We start from the raw sequence: 8,065 nt of genomic DNA, 5'->3' as shown, positions 1-8,065 counted from the left end.
ATGAGTAATCCATGCTGTTAATTAAGTCATGACACCCACATCCCGACATATGGTCAGACACAATAGATATTCTACAATGGCATTCAAAATCGAACAGTTAAAAATGTTAATTTAACTTCCAAAACAAACAAATATACATGATGCATTACAAAAGTAAAAGCTGTAGACAATACAGAAATAATCCAGTTCAAACACAAATTAAAACCTTTTAAATACATAGAAATTATATTACAAAAAACAACAAAACAAGACATCAAGACATCAGTTCACACAATAACTATTATCTTTTTGTATCAAATGTTAAAAAATAATCTTAACTTGCTACAGAAGTATACATGTAAAAAAAAAAAAAAGAAAAAAAAAAGAATTCATGCAAGAATTTCAGCCTAATAATATTAATGAAAACAATAAACATTGGTCACATTATCTGACCTGTTTAATCACACATGCACTTTTACAGGTAACCATTATTCTTCCATTTGTCCCTCGGGTTCTTTGTAAAATTGTACAATTTTGATGTACAAAAAATTTTTTTTTTTTTTTTCTAATAGAACCCTTTTTAAAAACCTTAAATACACACCCCTAAAGTGTAGATATCATATATTTGTTGGCTGTCATTTTATTGTTAAAACTGCCATTACTGTAGGTTTTCCTTCTAACCAATTAGAACTGACTTTTAACAATTGTTTGAGCACCAAGATCAAGATTAACAAGTAACAAGTTTCTGCAGAACAAAAAGTCTAGTTAGAGCAGACCTGATCCAGTTCCTCCTACTTGGGGAGAATCAAGCGAGCCAGAAGATGTGTATTGTTTCATGTTAAGTAGTATTATAAGAGATATTGCTGGTGGTTAAGTTTAGGGCTAGGTGTATATAGGATGATCCAGCATAGGTCTAGCTCCACCCACTGGACTTTTGGTTCAGGATTTCCTTGATTAAACAAACAAAAACCTCAACAGCAAGAGTGAGTGCTTTTTGAACATGCTCATTGCTGATTGTATTGAAGTGGATGACAAATCATAAAAAAAGCACTTAATAAGACAGCTAGTCTATAGTGAGATAAAGAATGAATGTGACCATACCTTTTATGTTATAGTAAGCAGGTTTGCATATATATATATATATATATATATATATATATATATATATATATATATATATATATATATATATATATATATATATATACACACACACATACATATATACATATATATATATATATATATATATATATATATATATATATATATATATATATATATATATGTATATATATATATATATGTATATATATATATATATATATATATATATATATATATATATATATATATATACATACATACATACATATATATATATATATATATATATATATATATATATATATATATATATATATATTAGGGCTGTCAAAATTAATAATGCATTAAAGAATTTATTCATTTTAACCGCATTAATATCATTAACATACGATTTATGCAGCACGCATTTCTATTTGACCATTTATACTAAAAATATTAATTATATATATATATATATATATATATATATATATATATATATATATATATATATATATATATATAACAAAGGTGAAATTAAAACCTTCAATGCAACACATGTTTTTTTACAGCTTTCTTTAATCAGGTAAGAAAAAAAAAAAACTTCACTAAATAATTATTTGTAATCACTAAACATTTGTTTTACTGATGTGCCAATTCAAACACTGAAATCTGCAATGATGCACACATCCAGCAATTAAAATCATCCATGTGAAAACATTGCAAAAGTTCCGTTTGGTGTCCTGATGATACGTAATTTAAAACACCATAATTACTTTTACATTTACAAAACATTTACAAGAATATTTTGCTTTCATGCTCTATGTTGAGTAAAAATAAACATATATTTGCATATATATATATATATATATATACAGTGGGTACGGAAAGTATTCAGACCCCCTTAAATTTTTCACTTTTTGTTATATTGCAGCCATTTGCTAAAATCATTTAAGTTCATTTCTTTTCCTCATGAATGTACCCATAGCACCCCATACTGACAGAAAAACACAGAATTGTTGACCTTTTTGCAGATTTATTAAAAAAGAAAAACTGAAATATCACATGGTCCTAAGTTTTCAGACCCTTTGCTGTGACACTCATATATTTAACTCAGGTGCTCTCCATTTCTTCTGATCATCCTTGAGATGGTTCTACACCTTCATTTGAGTCCAGAAAATTTTTTATTATACTGATTGGACTTGATTAGGAAAGCCACACACCTGTTTATATAAGACCTTACAAATCACAATGCATGTCAGAGCAAATGAGAATCATTAAGGTAAAAGGAACTGCCTGAAGAGCTCAGAGACAGAATTGTGGCAAGGCACAGATCTGGCCAAGGTTCCAAAAAATTTTTTGCTGCACTTAAGGTTTCTAAGAGCACAGTGGCCTCCATAATCCTCAAATGGAAGACGTTTGGGACGACCAGAACCATTCCTAGAGCTGGCCGACCGGCCAAACTGAGCTATCGGGGGAGAAGAGCCTTGGTGAGAGAGGTAAAGAAGAACCCAAAGATCACTGTGGCTGAGCTCCAGAGATGCAGTCGGAAGATGGGAGAAAGTTGTCACAGTCAACCATCACTGCAGCCCTTCACCAGTGGGGCTTTATAGCAGAGTGGCCCGACGGAAGCCTCTCCTCAGTGCAGGACACATGAAAACCCGCATGGAGTTCTCCAAGATGGTGAGAAATAAGATTCTCTGGTCTAATGAGACCAAGATAGATCTTTTTGGCCTTAATTCTAAGCGGTATGTGTGGAGAAAACCAGGCACTGCTCATCACCTGTCCAGTACAGTCTCAACAATGAAGCATGGTGGTGGCAGCATCATGCTGTGGGGGTGTTTTTCAGCTGCAGGGACAGGACGACTGGTTGCAATAAAGGGAAAGATGAATGCGGCCAAGCACAGGGATATCCTGGACGAAAACCTTCTCCAGAGTGCTTTGGACCTCAGACTGGGCTGAAGGTTTACCTTCCAACAAGACAATGACCCTAAGCACACAGCTAAAATAACGATGGAGTGGCTTCACAACAACTCCGTGACTGTTCTTGAATGGCCCAGCCAGAGCAATGACTTAAACCCAATTGAGCATCTCTGGAGAGACCTAAAAATAGCTGTCCACCAACGTTTACCGTCCAACCTGACAGAACTGGAGAGGACCTGCAAGGAGGAATGGCGGAGGATCCCTGAATCCAGGTGTGAAAGACTTGTTGCATCTTTCCCAAAAAGACTCATGGCTGTATTAGATCAAAAGGGGGCTTCTACTAAATACTGAGCAAAGGGTCTGAATACTTAGGACCATGTGATATTTTAGTTTTTCTTTTTTAATAAATCTGCAACAGTGTCAACAATTCTGTGTTTTTCTGTCAATATAGGGTGCTATGTGTACATTAATGAGGAAAAGAAATGAACTTAAATGATTTTAGCAAATGGCTGCAAAATAAAAAAGAGTGAAAAATTTAAGGGGGTCTGAATACTTTCCGTACCCACTGTATATATATAAATAGTCTTTTCTGCTGTGAGTTCATATTTATGTGTTTCTTAATTGATGTTAACATCTAAAGTTTTTTGTCTTGTTCTTGTGTTTTGCACACACCGTATATATTTTTGGAAGGAATAACTTCCTGCTACAGATAAGACTGGATGTTAGGGCGACTTTCTTAGAGCTAGTGTGGACATTTAGGATAGTTCATGCAAAATATGCAGACACCCAGTAGCAGGAAAAGATGCATGATGTGTATTCATGTGTATTCAGCAGTGATGAAGCAAACAAAGTGTGCAGCGTTTAAAGGACATTTGGTAGCCCTGTCTATCTAACTAATGGCTGCATGTCTAATTCAGTGTGGAAGTGGACTTTGGGGTAGAGAGTAATAGTGCAATGCATTTTTTAGCAAATGTCTGCTTAAACAAAACATTTTACCCGCAGGTTGCTGAAGGGGTGAAATCGCTGTCATTTTATTTCTGTCTCTCTCTATGGTGAGATTGAAAAAAGAATATTACAAAGCCTAGTAAAAATTACAGTATATCCAATAAATAGTGTTTTTACAGAGTCTACATAAAAGTTAGTTTTAGTGCAACAAAACACTTTCAAGCCAACATACAAAACATTATGCACCAGTTAAAAGTAAAAGTTCACCCAATGACATATTAAATGTGTCTGTACTGAAATATTTGTGATGGGCTTAGTGATTCTGGTGTGAATTCTTCGAGTGGTGCTGTATTTTTTATTATCCCTGTGAGCTGTGTGCCACACACTGATATCACACGGGGACATTGCCAGTGCAGTTAAAACAGTGTGTAAGAAGAAAAAAAACAGCAGTGATTTCCAGAAAAATACAAATAATGGATAATGGAAATGTTTTACTGTGAGATCCTGAAACCAAAGAGCAAAAGCTTGTTCTTTTATTCACCGTTTTCCAGCAACATTGAATGTATTATTGAGTAATCCAGTGTCGAATTGGGGAAAACCTTGGACTTCTAGAAGGCAATACATTATTGCCTGCATTGATAGCATAAAGGCTGAAGCTTTGAAAGCTGATCTGTTTGAGCAGAGTGTAAGAGCTGGACATACTAAAGACCTAAAGCACTGCTGCATCGGTCTGAAATCATAATAGCACTTCTATTAGTAGGTACTGTAGCCAAATCAGGTAGGCATTGTGGGTAATCAAACCATTAACAATAGTAAGGATAAACCTAAGGATGTGTCAATAAAAATGTTAAACCAAAAAAAAATTATTTCAGAATGTTATTAGAAAATACATTTTAGGCACCATTTACACAAGATCTAAAATAAGACATATCATTCAGAGCAGATCTGTCCTTCAAATGTTTTTTGTTTCTAGCATTCAACCAGTGAAGGATAACCATTAAAAACCTGCAGCAATCTCCCAGAAACCAAAATATAAATAGTTTTGAAAGCATCTGCCTGATGATTTGTATTCCGAGACCAGCTAATGACTACAGCAACATTTTGTTGATGCAGACCTCAAGGGACCGCCGATCATCATCTAGTTTTTTATTGGGCTTTAACTCAAACATCCCTGTCTTCCTTCCTCCAGACTCCGCCGTGCATATCATACAGATAAAGCATATTCAAGCATAATCACACTTTTTTTTTAAGAGAGGAAGGGAGAGCGACAGATTGTCAACAAACACATTGGAAAGCTGTTTATGCACTGCAGGCGCAGGAACACAGCTGGACACGTGTTTTAGCATCCCCTTATTTCTCCTCCCACTGCCTCTCATCACAACATTAGCACTAATATTTCATCACTATTAAAGCATCTGACTGTGAATTGATTAGAGATATGTCAAATATTGGACCCTACTGGTGTAGTTAGCATCGATTGTGGTTTTATATAACTGTTTTACTGTGCATATTTAAACAATAGGTAGAAAAGATTTCTGAATTACGGTTCTCTTTAGGTATCGATCTGCAGCTGTGCTTCAGCAATGGCGAGGTGCCCCCTGGCTACCCACAATAACCCCATGCTGTTCCAGTCCTGCCTCGACAACACCGTCCTGCTCCAGGAACATCGATAACTGTTAGCTGCCTCTGTGATATTTCACCTGGGAATGCTGAGGGAAGCATGAACCTTGTGGCCCCAATCCTGCTTTACTGCCCAGGCTAACAGTGTCGTAATGAACACCCCCCACCAAAAACACACACCCACACACACCACAAGCACTATCACCTGCCTAAAACACACTGTAATGCACAGACAGAGCTGCAAGATGCTGCTATATTGCATTTGACTACCAGAGAACAGAATACAAAAGAGCCCTGTCCTTTGAACAAAAGGGAAAAACCTGACTGTTCAAGCATGTTATGGAATTCTTTTTCCATTTCAGATGAGTATTAGAGACACTGATAATATCGGATAGGAAATCAGTGTAGGAGGGACATTCAATGAAACAAATGAAAGAAAACAAGGACGTTGCCTAGTCAGGACTATATCGCTATAAATTCTTTTAAAGAAAATTTTCATTAGAATTGTTCAAACACATGGGCACAGAACAAATCTAAATCCAAATAACCTATTTATATCAGGAATACTTCCACACTATTATTTTTCAGTTAAGAGAATCAGGGTAAATTTATTATTTTTTTGCCAAACATGAAACAAACAAAAGATCTTTTCACACAGGAATGCCATCTGTAGCAATATCAAATCGTGTGAATCTTAAAAAATATGTCTATGAATTACGTCTATATGTTGGTACACTACATGGACAAAAGATTTTGGACACCTGACCAGAATATTCATATGTGCTTTTTGAACATCTTTACTCTCAAAGTCTTTACTTTTTTCTCCACTTCTCTGGGAAGATGTAAGGTGAGGAGGCATGGGGTGCAATCAGCATTCCCATTCATTCTAAAGGTGTGCAGTAGAAATGAGGTCAGAGCCACTCTAACCCATGTAAAACATATCTACATCAAGCTGGCTTTGTGCACAGGAGCATTGTCATAATGGAACAGGTTTGGGTCTCCTAGTTTAAGTAAATGGGAATATTTAATGCTAGCACATCCAAATACCTCCTGTACAATTGTGTGTCTTCAACTATGTGGTAAACATTTGTGGAAGAACCAAATATGGCTGGAAAAGTCAGGTGTCCCAATACTTTTTTTCCTGGTAATGCATGCATTTGTATGTATTGAAGTTTGGTATTATTTTTAAGTATGAACTCCGCACTTGTTAATATTTGTATACATTAAGACTGTGCTGTATGTTTACTCAATGCCTGTGTATTGAATCTATCTTGCTTGGTTTGTATTTTTATGCATTAAAGTCTATACATGGGTTTAGATCTCTATGTACTCAGACAATCGTAACATATACTGTATTTTTCAAAACAGTTATAGTTGCACTTGCATAGAGAATGATTCAAATAATTAAATTATTCATTGCCAAACAGTAAATAGGTCATTATAGGTACAAAGTATGTGCCATGTCTTTAGCAGAAGTTGAAGGTAGGATCTGTGTCTCATGTTTCCACTCCAACTACATTGGGCAAACTTATGTCTCACTTCAGATTCTGCCATGTTATATAAAAATGGACACAAAAATCAATACGCTCAATTCCAGTGGGAGAGAACACAGGCTGGTGAAACCAGATGTGAAAGCACAAAGCAAATACCACAACCTTGAAACAAGTAGAACCTTGCAACTGTCTGAGCGAAGTTCTTACTATGCAATTCCAGTTTCAGAAATATAATTGAAACATTCGCAACAAGTTAAAAATCTCATACAAAACAACATTCAGGCAAATGTTTCCATAACAACAGTGAAAAATGAAAATAATCAAAATGTCAATGAATGCATGCTTGTCATCGACCAACATTTCAATTCATTATTAAAACAAAACACATCTTCAATTAAAACAAAACTACATTCAATTCCATTGGGGGTAGATATTCAAGTTGAAAATCTTGCTGAGGACAGTAAGGTGAATTGTGGGTATATATATAGACGATGAATACAAATGTTATGATACTACACTGTTTAAAAAAAAACAGTTTTTTGGGGGGATTTCTTTAACCCCAACATTTACAAGTTAATGTTCAGTTACAAATCTCAAAGAATATTACTCAGTGACTCCACCTGAAGTAATAGGATGGCGTGAACAGCCTTCTAATTGATCACTGAATACATACCCAGTATTATCCAAAAGTATTGTCACGTAATATACATGTCATATTTTGGTTTCACTAACAATTAAAGGAGATGGCTCTAAATATAGAACTGAATACAAGTAAAATAAACCCAGTTAGTATTTGTATGTTATCTTAAGGGCACTGTTTAATAGAAGATATTGGTAAAAAATATTCCAGGCTCCTGGAGAATTTGGCTGTTGCACTTGTTGCTTTTAATCTAAAAACTTTTTCTATTACTAAATATGATATTTAAATGCTTGTCTCTGTCACATTTTGTTTTTGGAAACTGAACATGTGCTATTTTTCTACTGACAGCCATGCAGACGAAAAAATGGTATAAAAAAGG

Source organism: Silurus aristotelis (genome assembly GCF_946808225.1).
Source record: "Silurus aristotelis genome assembly, chromosome: 24".
In the NCBI taxonomy this organism is placed as follows: Eukaryota; Metazoa; Chordata; class Actinopteri; order Siluriformes; family Siluridae; genus Silurus; species Silurus aristotelis.
Note: the sequence above shows the minus strand (reverse complement) of the source record.